Below are 13207 nucleotides of genomic sequence, written 5' to 3'. Positions count from 1 at the left end.
GTAAACATGGAGTTGCGGCATTTGGCTTTGTCACGTGCGGTGTCAGCTGTGTAGCCGTTTGAGGTAAGGGAGGGGATGGAGGGGGCACAAACACCAGAAACAGATTTGACCAGATGCCACCAGGATTTGGAGGAGGGAGACAGGTTTGAGAGTTCAGTCTTGAGAGTAGAGAGATATTGTTTCCTGGCTCTCCTGAGGGGAGACAGTGGTTCTGAGCTTTGTGAAAGGAACTGAGATTACCTTCATTTGGATTTGCCTTCCATGAGGAGAAGGCAAGTTGTTTCAGGGCAACTGCCTCACCACAAGATTCAGTGTACTTGACGCTGCGGCCAAATTAATCAAAAACTTGGCCTCAGTTTATCTGAAACATGTGCCACATGTGCAAGCTACCTTTTAACAACATGGCTTTGACATTGAGGCTTATCATCCGTGAAGTTATAAATGTTTCAGACATTTCTGACCTCTCCATTTTGGGGGTTTTTTGGATTATGCACCTCTGATGTCAGGATAATCTATTTACTAACCCTCTTTCTTTCCCATATTTGCTAGGTATGGTGTCTGTTTCATGTGCAGGCGACTGGCACTTTGAAGGAAAAACAAGAATGCAATTGGCTCTTTATGACCTCCATCATGACTTCAAGTGCCGCTGTTTGCGTTATGGCGAGTATTGAACCGCTTCGGCATATTTTCATGGCCGAAGATGAATCCTGTGATTTGATTGTCAGAATCGTGAGTGCAGTACTGTACAGTGAAAAATCATAACCTTTTGGTGGTAGTGCTAAAATAATGCTCAGATCATGAATCATACCCTATACAGAGCACCGGTTCTGCTCAAGCAGTTTATATGGCTAAGGTTACAATAATGGACGAGTCGCCTCTCTGACACAGGAAGTCAGATGAGGATGTAAAATAATACAGGGTGTTCCAAAAAGACCTGGATAACTTTGGTTGTTAATCTACACCACATGACCAAAAGTATGCGGACACTCCTTCTAATTAGTGCATTCGGCTATTTCAGCCACACCCATTGCTGACAGGTATATATAATCAAGCACACAGCCCTGCAATCTCCATAGATGAACATTGGCAGTAGAATGGGCCCTACTATAATAGTTAGTATGCATGATGTTGTTGCAGTGACTTTCAAGGTGGCACCGTCATAGGATGCCACCTTTCCAACAAGTCAGTTCGTCAAATTTCTGCCCTGCTAGACCTGCCATGGTCAACTGTAAGTGCTGTTATTGTGAAGTGGAAACGTCTGGGAGCAACAACAGATCAGCCGCGAAGTGGTAGGCCACACAAGCTCACAGAAGGGGACCGCAGAGTGCTGAAGCGCGTAGTGCGTAAAATTTGTCTGTCCTCGGTTGCAACACTCAATACCGAGTTCCAAACTGCTCTGGAAGCAACGTCAGCACAACAACTGTTCATCGGGAGCTTCATGAAATGGGTTTCCATGGCCTAGCAGCCTCACACAAGCCGAAGATAACCATGCTCAATGCCAAGCGTCGGGTGGAGTGGTGTAAAGGTCGCTGTCATTGGACTCTGGAACAGTGGAAACATGTTCTCTGGAGTGATGAATCACGCTTCACCACCTGGCATTCTGGCGGACGAATCTGGGTTTGGTGGATGCCAGGAGAATGCTCCCTGCCCAAATGCATAGTACCAACTGTAAAGTTTGGTGGAAAAGGAATAATTGTCTGGGGTTGTTTTTCATGATTCGGGCTAGGCCCCTTAGTTCCAGTGAAGGGAAATCTTAACGCCACAGTTTACAATGATATTTTCAACGATTGTGTGCTTCTAACTTTGTGGCAACAGTTTGGGGAAGGCAATTTCCTGTTTCAGCATGACAATGCCCCGTGCACAAAGCGAGGCCCGTACAGAAATGGTTTGGCGAGATCGGTGTGGAAGAACTTGACTGGCCTGCACAGAGCCCTGACCTCAACCCCATCGAACACCTTTGGGATGAATTGGAATGCCAACTGCGAGCCAGGCCTAATCGTCCAACACCAGTGCCCGACCTCACTAATGCTCTTGTGGCTGAATGGAAGCAAATCCCCGCAGCAATGTTCCAGCATCTCGTGGAAAGCCTTCCCAGAAGGGTGGAGGCTGTTTTGTAGCAGTAAAGGGGGGACCAACTCCATATTAATGCCCATGATTTTGGAATGAGATGTTCGATGTTCCGGTGTCCACATACTTTTGGTCATGTGGTGTATTTAGTACCAAAAATGATACCACAATACCCTTTGGTTTATGTCACAGAAACTCAAAGTTTTCTTTATTTCCAGGTCTGGTGGCTTAATATAAAATACAATGGTGACCCACAGGAGAACGCTCAGTGCGTTGAATGGTTCATCGAAAGGAGATCAACACGCAAGTTAAGCATAATTCCGGTACAAGGCATGGAAGGTATCCGTCATCGCGGACTAGTATAAGAGAATGGTACAGGGGGTTTAAGGAGAGTGGGAGTTGTCAGAAACAGAAAAGTACCGGTCGACCAAGCACAGGTGCAGCAGACGTTGAACGAGTGCATGAATCATTTCAATAAACTCCCAGAAAATCAATCTGATGCGCATCCAGAGAACTGGGACTACTATCCACCACTGTACACAGGATTTTTCTTTATGTCTATAAGGTGCAGATTCTGCAGGAACTCAAACCAAATGACAGACCCAAACACACAGTGTGTGTGTGACTGTGTGTGTGAGACTGTGTGAGGTCTATTTCTTTTTTGATATGCAGCACAATTGCTGCGCAGTAGCATCATTTGCTGGGGGCGCAACTGTGCCATTGATGAAGTGTCCCTTGTAGGTTAGAGCAAGAATTTGGAATTGTTCAGGGTAGCAAGTTCCAGCGATAGCTCGCCTTCACTTCTTGAAGGACACCGTTGGATCTTCAACGACCATCAACTAATGCTGGCAGACCAAACACCCTGTTTAACGTCCATCCTTCTGTTTAACTTCTGTCACTCAAGCTTTTGGGTCTCACTATCTGCCATGATCTTTCCTGGGAAAACCACATTTCAAATCTGGCCTCCAAAGCCAGTCGCCGACTGGGCATCCTCCGTCGTGCGAAGTCCTTCCTTGGCACACCTGAGCTCCTCACCACATACAAGGCTTTCATCCGCAGCTCAATGGAATACTGCTCTCCCCTCTGGGCTGGTGCTCCTGCCTCACACCTAGCTCGTCTTCACGCTGTTGAAACCAAAGCGTTCAGAATCATTGGAATCTCCCGCGATGAAGCTAACTCCAAGGGCCTTTCACTCACTCACCGCAGGCAGGTTGGTGGTCTTTCCGTCTTCTACCGACTCCTCTCCAGCCTTGCCCCTCCAGCTCTCTCTGGGCTCTGTCCCCCAAATATTCCTTCCTACAGGTCGCACAAGATCTGCCTGCAACCCTCTTATAGTTAAACTGCCAAAATCAAGACTCTCTGCTCACCTTCACTCCTTCATTCCTCTTTTCTCCCACCTCTGGAACAAACTCCCTCACTCTCTTCAATCCCACTCCACCCTCCAGGTCTTTAAAACAGCTGTTCACCACCACCTGTTATCTTCCCCCATCCAAAATCTTGATCTTTTCTACACCCGCTAATTTCACCCCAAATCCACTTTTTTGAAATACCAACTTCTGTCCTGGAAGTCCTTGGTGTCCTTGTGTTTTATACTTCTCCCACCCACCCCCCCCCCTTCCCACGCCTCCTCCCCCCAAGCCCTCTACCTCCCACACATCTCCCTGCTCTCAAATGTTGTGTTTGTGTGCTTCCCCTTCTCTCCCCATCTTGTCTTCCGCTCCCTCTTTTTATATATTTTGTTTGTCTGGTTGATTTGTTTGTGAAATAAATGTTAGCTCTTTCACGAGCCTCGATTCAGTATACCAAAAAAAAAAAAAAATCCGAGGAACGCCACACACATGAATCACCCTGCCTGTGAAATACCAGTTTGACTACAGTTTATGGCTGGATCGATATTCAAACTGAGACTTAGCTCAGAGGTGAGTGTGAAAACACCTTGACTATCGCTGCTCGTCCTTGGGAATGGGGTTGAGGGGTGATATGAGAGAGAGAGAGAGAGAGAGAGAGAGAGAGAGAGAGAGAGAGAGAGAGAGAGAGAGAGAGAGAGAGACAGAGACAGAGACAGAGACAGAGACAGAGACAGAGACAGACAGACACTTTTGTATCCTTTTATTATAAAAGTATAAAACCATTCCACAAAGCAGTGTTAAACCAAGCAACGAGTTCAAAGAAACATTGTATAAGGTTCATAAACACACCAAAAAAGAACAAAGGATATTCAAAAGAAACCAGCAAGTATAAAAATTTTACCAACCAAAGGTGAGGACACAAACAGAAACCACAAACAATTTTAAAGGAAATGCTCACACAAGAGCTATGAACACATCAAGAGCAAATTAAGCGTTTAATTAAATTAAGCGAAAAATTGAGAAAGGGAAAGAGAGGGGGGGAGAGAGAGAAGGGGAGAGAGAGAGGGGGAGAGAGGGAGGGAGAGAGAGAGGGAGAGAGAGAGGGACTTTTTTTTTCTTTTTTTTTTGGTGATCCCAATGCGATCCAAATGGACAGACCAGGAGATAAACCTCGCACAACCAGTAGCCGGGAGCGACAGAGCATCCGTGTCCTTCCCAACCGTGTTCCTTTCTGAATGCACCATGTAACACGTCACCATGTTCACTGCTGGAGGAATGTTTGTGAACGCATCGCATCATAACACTTTTCCGATATGTTTTCCTTGATGAACTTGGGGACTTGTGAGCCACTCCAGAGGTGTTGGAAAAAGGCCGATCGTAATGGGCAGGTGCTCCATCTTGGAGGTGCTCCATCTTGGAGGTACGCCATCTTGCAGGCACGCAATGTTGCAGGTTATCCATCTTGCAGGTCATCCATCTTGCAGGTGCCCCATCTTGTAGGTTCTCCATCTTACAGGTGCTCCATCTGTATGACGCTTTGGAGTTGCAAGCTTTCTGGGGCTACAGCGGTGATCCATTCACTCATTTACCCCCGGGTCGAGCTGTAACCCCCCCCCCACAAATTTGGAGAGAGAGAGAGGGAGAGAGAGAGAGAGAGGGAGAGAAACATTCGACATTTGTCCCCGTTTGTTGCCAGGAAAACATTGTTCACAGTGAAAACCCAAAAAACAATTCAAGGCGATGGCTGTGCAAGTTTAAAATGGGAGACAAGATAAATCATAAATTCATTGTAAGAGAACCATCAGCCAGTTGACATAAGGATGCCTTGACACACCACCGTTGTGAGAACACTGTGCAATCATTCGATTGAAACTCAAGATTTACACGCGATGTGACGAAGGCTTTAAAAAGGTGAACAACATCATCAACAGAATTACAGGCATTTTGCATCCTGTGTTTTCTCGACAAGTATATGGCAAGTTTTGCTTCAGAAGACAAATAGTTGACTAAAAGGCCCTCATCTTTACACAGGCGGGAAGTAGTGAAACCGAAGATAAAAACACAATGCGTAAAAATTAGGCCAAGCCCCCGGACCACACGCGATAAAACTGTAAAAAGGGGGTGCCAACCTAGGACAATCAACAAAAATGTGAGAAATGGTTTCCGTCGCACCGCAAAACGGACATAATTCCGTGTTATCGGAAGATATGCGATGCGATAAAACATTTGATGGTAAAATGTAGTGCGCCAGCCACCATTGTAAGTCTCCGGAGCGCTTGGTGATGGGGGCCTTGTACATAGTAAGCCAATTGATGGTGGTGGAAGGAGTAGTCCGGAACATTCTCCCCCAGTGCGCTTGCGGTTCTGCGGGTCTATCGTGAACAAGGGTTAAAACACACAAAGCATAAACACAAGATTTCTCCATCAAATGAAAAGGGGTGAAGCCCTGAAAATGAAGTAGAAGTCTTGGAAAGAGAAATTCGGATAAAGAAGGGCTAGCTTCCACCTGTGGGGCCCATTTTAGCCCGGTTCCCTTGAAAAAATGCAGGATCACAGAAAAGATCCTTCCTATGACTCGAATGGATCGAACTCCGGTGGCTACAGCAACGTCAGCAGCTGGCTTCCACTTGTAAGGAAAATGGGTTCTGAGATGTTTAACCTTGATGCATCCGACGTCGATAAACTTTTGCATAAAAGCACGGTTACTGCAGACCCCTTCAAATATGGGGTTTAGAAAGATGGGCTCGTTTAAAAACAGCTCAAGAGAATAGTTCCTGTTGTCACGGCGAACAGTAACCGCTTGCCATGCCTCCAGCATACTCCTATAGAATAGAGGAACTGGTGTTACATCAACTTTCGTGGTGTCTATAAGGAACAGTTCTTGGTCGTAGTTGAGTTTCCCTGCTTGCTGAAGCAGGCAGTGAGCCGACGCTTTCCACGAGACGTCGGTCAGCACGAAAGCAGCAGCCTACGAAGTGAAAGGAGGCGAAAAGCCATCACTTTGCTAGAAACAGCAATCAGTCCATGTCCTCCTTGAGCAGCAGGCAGGCTGAGCACACCAGGTCGAAGCCAGTGCTTACCTCCCCAAAAAAAGTCGATAAAAGTAGCTTGTAGCTTTTTGAGAATGAAATCTGGGGGCTGCAGTGCCATTAAAACATGCCAAAGCATTGATGCCGCAAGATTATTTATAACAAGGGTTCGGCCCCGATAAGAAAGTTGACAAAGTAAACCCTTCCATTTCAGCAACCGTCTCTCAGTTTTGATTATAAGAGACTCCCAGTTTTTTAAAATGAAGTTTCCAGGGCCAAGAAAAACACCGAGATAAAGGATTCCATCCCATGTCCATTCAAGTTGTTCGGGCAGAGTTGGAGGAATGGCTCCATTTTGTGGACCAAGGTAAAGAGCACTGCTCTTCTTCCAATTGACCTTTGCAGAGCTTGCCAAACAAAATTCATGGACACATTGGACCAAGGCGGAGACATCTTCATCCGAATGAACGATTACGCAAAGATCGTCCGCATAAGCGATCACCTTAACTGGGTGCGCCGTTGGTTGCGGAAGGAAACCGAGAAGACGTGCACGCAAGCGAACAAGCAAAGGTTCAAGTGCGAGGGAGTACAGGAGGCCAGACAAAGGACATCCTTGGCGAATGCCTCTACTAGCCGGGAAAGGTGGACATAAAATATTGTTAACCTTGAGTAGACTAAAGATATTATTATACAGTAACTGTACGTGAGAGATAAAATTTCTGGAAACCCAAACCCACGTAAAACCGAAAAAAGATAAAAGTGATCAATGGTGTCAAAGGCCTTTTCTTGGTCTAAAAAAACCAGACCAACATTTCTTTGTTTAAGATCACAGATATCAATTAAATCACGCATGATAAAAATACTGTCATGTATTGTCCTTTTCGGAACACAGTAGCATTGATCGGGGTGTATGATGTCGCCAATCACGGGCCTGAGCCGGTTGGTAAGAGCCTTGGAGAAAACTTTGTAATCCGTACAAAGCAGTGAGATGGGACACCAATTTTGCGGTTGCTGGAGGTCTCCTTTCTTTGGGACCAGGGCGAGTACCGCCCTACGACAGCTTAGCGGCAGTAAGCCTAATCGTAGGCTGTCAACCAAAACTTTGAGTAACTCTGGTCCCAGGAGGTCCCAGAAAGCTTTGTAAAATTCTGCAGGTATCCCATCCAAGCCAGAGGCCTTACCTGAAGGTATGGTTTGTAAAGCAGCATGGAGTTCTTCCATGGTTAGCTCCTTGTTCAGTTGCAGGCACGCAGACTCCGACAAGGTGGGTAAGGAGGAAGTCAAGGATCCTGTGATCTCGTTATCGATTCCCTTAGTGCGATACAGGTCAGAGAAGTAGTTCTTGAGGGAATACCTGATGTCTTTTTGATTGTGCGTTATTCTTCCTTCCTTCGTCCTTACTGAAGTTATCTGCTGACCTCTCTTAGTTCGGACTTCCAGTGCAAAAAAGAACTTGGAGGAGGTATCCAAATGACACAGGTTCTCCATTCGGAGACGAATCAGCGCTCCTCTAGCTTGCTTTGCACATAGATCAGCAAGAAGAGCTTTTTTCTTCGCCAGCAGAGAGTTCGTTCTCTCAGTACTAGAAGCCGAGAGGTTGGATTGCAAGGATAATATTTCCTTGGCAATCAGGGATTGAAGGGCAGAGTTGTGTTGAGTATGATAAGCTCCATATTGTTGGCAAAACAATCTCATCTGTACTTTGGCATTGTCCCACCACTGCCCAAGGCGGGGGAAGGATGGTTTACGTTGGAGCAAGGCCCTCCAGAATGCATGAAATGCATCAACAAACATTTTTTCTTCCAAAAGGCTCACATTAAAGGTCCAGTAGGCAGCACCACGATTCCGAAGCACAAAGCGTAACCATGTGATGATCTGAGAAGCCACTCGGGACAATGTCCGCGCCACTCACGATATTCAGAAAAATACTGTTAATATAGAACCGGTCCAATCTTGCGAGCGAGAGACGACTCTTTGAGCACCGACACCACGTGTATTGGCGGACAGAAAGATTGCGGATTCTCCACACGTCAACAAGGGAGAACTTGGACAAGGATCTTAACAGAGGCAATGCGCTTGCTGGGTGAGGCTCCTCTCCATTACGATCAAGGGCAGGGTCCACGGTACAGTTAAAATCTCCACCCAAACAGACAAGTCCATTAAAATCAATGTGCATGAGAGATGTTTCCAACTTAGTATAAAAGGCAAGTCTTTCTGTGCTATCACTAGGTGAGTAAATGTTCAGTACGGTGTGTTTAAAACCATTGTGTGTAAAAGTGACTGAAATTAAATACCTTTTGATTATGTCATTAAAAACTATATGAGAGCTACAGAAGGAAGGCTGTAAATAGACAGCTACCCCAGCCCTTGGGTGTTCCAGACTACTAAAAAACCATTTTCCTTTCATTATCCTTTGCCACTCCCCCATACAAGAGGAACTACATCTTGTCTCTTGTAGAAGTAGAATATCGATGCGATTTTCCTTAACAAACTGTTTAACTTCAATTTTCCTTAGGGAAGAACGTCCCCCATTAATATTCAAACTGGCGAAGGAGAAAGCCATGATATAAGGGTGTATATAAACGTGTCAAACGTGTCAAACGTGCCAAACAGCTTGGCTGGGCTACATCTGCAGCTCCTTCTTCGCTTTCAGGATACATTTCCGGAGACAATAGACCTGTGATTCGGTCACGCCAAGCTGTCCGGCTTTAACAAGCAGTCGCTTCGCAGAGACCACAAAGCCGATTAGGTCAGGGAAAAAATCTTTAATTTTTACCCGTTTCTTCCGAAAAGTGTCCTGGAGAAATTTTATGATCTCGGAGGGTGGAATACTGGTCTCACCCTCCAAATCTTGGGGAAAACCCGGGTCATTCCAGGCTTCGACACTCCCGGCAGAGGCGAGCGATGAGGTCCCGTCCGAATCACATTCCGAGTGTCGGTCCATGTCCATGACATCAATTTCATGCTCCTGAGATGGAGCTGGTGGCTTCACGAGGGAAACGTCACATTCCGCACCCAATGCAGAAGGAAGAGGAGTATGTGAGGGAGGAGGAGGAGGGGGGGCGTAAAACTTTTGAGAGGTAAAACCCTCACCATCTGCCTGGGGTTGAGCCACCCCCGCCGCCGACGGCTCAGGTAAATTACTCGTGTTTGAGGCATCACGAGGGTCCCCGACTCTAGATGGACCACTTTTTGTGTTAATGGTCTTCACCGGTATCGATGCATCACCGGCGGTATTCTTGGGGCAAACGTTTTTTAAATGCCCCGATTCACCACAATTAAAGCAAGTTATAGTTTCCGTCGCAATATAGATTTGATAATTGCGGTTTTTATATTTCAACGTCATAACTGCATTGAGTGATTGAGCATTATCCTTTAAAATGATATAACAATGACGTCGGAACGACATAACATGCCGAACCGAGGCGTCAGAGCGAAGACGAAGCGGTACCATCGAAACCCGTGACACAACTGTGCCAAAGACACTTAGTGCAGAGACGATCTCTTCACAAGTGAAAAAAGGAGGAATATTGGACAGAGTTAACCGAACGGCCATTGTGTCCAAAGGATTGACGTTAACAAAAATATCCGGTGGGACGGTTAAACCGATTTCAACCGCCTGGGCCACGTGTCGCACGTCCGACAGGAAGACCACGATGCGATGATTCATTTTTGAAGCTGCAAGAACATTCTCGATTCCAACAAGGTCTCCTAAACCAATCACCACATTCTCAACACTAACTCCATCACGTGGAGTAATTATCACTCCCTCCTTACGAGTGAGCGACTCGTACACACTATTGGACAAACGTCCGTTTGCCATAGCTGAAAATAAAATAAGGGAAGTTTAAGTTAAACAAAAAGAAACCTGTCACAAGCAACCAGCAAGTGGAGGTAAAGGAAAAGATAAGGAAAAACAATATATAAATGAGGAATCGAAACCACCGACGAGCAGTTCAACCAGAAAAACAAGGCAAATGAAACGCAGGCCCAGAAACCGAAGGTTTCAACAAGAACCTGCGAAAACACTTACCGTGCGCTCTCCCGCTCTCTCTCAAGTCTCAACACACACAGGAAACAAGGGGAGAACTTTACAATCAGAAACAAGGACACAATGGAGCGAATAAGGGAAATAGGAAACAGCCAAGACAGAGCACTCACGACACGAAGCGAGCAGACGCCATGACACCGCACCCAACGCACCGACAGCCAGCAGATGGCGAGAGAGAGAGAGAGAGAGAGAGAGACTTTTGTATCCTTTTATTATAAAAGTATAAAACCATTCCACAAAGCAGTGTTAAACCAAGCAACGAGTTCAAAGAAACATTGTATAAGGATCATAAACACACCAAAAAAGAACAAAGGATATTCAAAAGAAATCAGCAAGTATAAAAATTTTACCAACCAAAGGTGAGGACACAAACAGAAACCACAAACAATTTTAAAGGAAATGCTCACGCAAGAGCTATGAACACATCAAGAGCAAATTAAGCGTTTGATTAAATTAAGTGAAAAATTGAGAAAGGGAAAGAGAGGGGGGGGAGAGAGAGAAGGGGAGAGAGAGAGGGGGAGAGAGGGAGGGGGAGAGAGAGAGAGAGAGAGAGAGAGAGAGAGAGAGAGAGAGAGATAGATAGAGATAGAGATAGAGATAGAGATAGATAGATATTATATTATATGGTTTGCCCGATAAGTGAAGAAACAAAAGAGAAACCTTTGGAGGAGGTTGGAGTAATAGAAATTGGCAAGTATTGAGTACATGAATGGAGGGTGTGAGGAAGTTGAGTTGAAAACAGTAAGCAACTACAATGGCACTAGGTAGAGAGTATATCTCCGCCAGGCTGAATTGTTTACGTTTTGTATCCCACCAATAGGCCAGATCTGGATTCAGACCTGAACCAAAATCTAATCGGCTTGTTCTTGTCACCTAACCAACTCTTCAACCTAGTTTTGTCAAAATCCGTCCACAATTTTTTGAGATATCGTGCTATATATCGTTTTGGGCCCCATCTCTCAATAATGAAGAATCACTTAAGAAGTGATAGTAGCCAGATCCGGATCTTCACCAAATGCGATCTATTTTGGCCTTGTTGTATACCCAGCTTCTCCACCAAATTCATGCTGAATCCATCTACAACTTTTTGAGATACCCTGGTGACAAACAAGCATACAGGGATGGAAACACAACCTTCACCCACCTTAGGTGGAAAGATAAGGGAATTGATTTCACATTTATACGCACAAAATATATCTGTACAGGAGCAAGGTCCTGAGCTAGTATATGGAGACGACAATATAATCCCCTAAACTCCAAAAAATAATACAAAACATTGGTGTAACGTGTGAACTCGCAAGTTATAAAATGATATCATGGAAAGAACACTTAAGCGGCAACAACAGCAAAACGTGTAAAACTGGCAAAGCTGTCTAATTTGAGCTAAATAATATACAATCCGAGATTAATTCGACCGCACGAAAATAATCATCTCGCAAGGCCTATATTACAAAATGTCACAATTCCAATCATTTAGGAAATGTCAGGTCAGTAGTCTTTTGGGACTGCCACTGGTAACATGTGTAACCAAGTTTTGGGTGAAACAAATATCAATTTAATCTTTGTGTTCAGTGCAGTATGATACCATGGTAAAGCAGATGGTGTACTGGAGGAGAAGCCGATATCAACAACACTCAATAATGGGCTCCTTGTACATTGTTAACAAAGGCCTTCAATGTGACATCATGTCATTATTGTCACTTGAAAGCCCTCTTCTCATTTGTGCCACAAAGCTTTCAGTCCCTTCGATTCTCCTGCTTCTCAAAGAGCTTCTGACATTTTGAGAAGGTCGCGTGATGTGCGCGTGCTCTCTGTGCACGTTTTATCCTCGTGCCCGCTTGTGGTTACTGTACGCTCTTTTGCTGACAGGTATATGCTAGGTGACGAGGGAGAGCTTCAGGCTCTTCCTCACCAAACATGCTCTCTGAATCACAAAATCCCACGAAAACTCAATCATTGCAAACAGACACTGGCCCTTCTGTGTTGTATAAGATTATAGCTCATGGACTGGGAAGTGAACAAACTTTCCTTAATTCTTTTAATTAAAAATATTTATTAAAAATTGAATAAAAGAAAAAAAAAATCAAAAATTGAATGAAGATTTAATTAAATTTAAATTATTTAAATTAAGATTAAAGTTTAATTAAATATATACATATGTATATATAATTATATATATATATATATATATATATATATATATATACATATATATATATATATATAAATAAATATATATATATATATTATAGCTCATGGACTGGGAAGTGAACAAACTTTCCTTAATTCTTTTAATTAAAAATATTTATTAAAAATAAAATAAAATAAAATAAATTCAAAAATTTAATGAAGATTTAATTAAATTTAAATTATTTAAATTAAGATTAAAGTTTAATTAAATATATACATTTATATATATATAATTATATACATATATATATAATTATATATACATATATATATATATATATATATATATATATAAATATATATATATATATATATAATGGTATCTGTAATCTGGTTCTCCAACCTCATGAGCGAACATCATGACGTCATCGCCATGCATGTCCACATTGGCGGCGGTGCTTATCGCTCCCAGCAAGGTGCAGCAGCAGCTGTATGGGACACCTTGCTGGCGGTTCTCCACTGATGATATGAATATATATATATATATATATATATATATATATATACATACATACATATAT

General features: G+C 43.8%; 1 long non-coding RNA gene across 1 annotated transcript in view; it reads right to left on the bottom strand.

Moving 5' to 3' along the window:
• Nucleotides 1–13207, bottom strand: part of LOC137439045 (uncharacterized) — a 49261-nt gene that overhangs the window by 5744 nt on the left and 30310 nt on the right. The gene's annotated exons all lie outside the window — the stretch shown is intronic.

This window comes from Myxine glutinosa, chromosome 13, assembly GCF_964187855.1.
Source record: "Myxine glutinosa chromosome 13, kmMyxGlut1.1, whole genome shotgun sequence".
Taxonomy (NCBI): domain Eukaryota; kingdom Metazoa; phylum Chordata; class Myxini; order Myxiniformes; family Myxinidae; genus Myxine; species Myxine glutinosa.
Note: the sequence above shows the minus strand (reverse complement) of the source record. Positions and strands in the feature narration are given on the sequence as shown.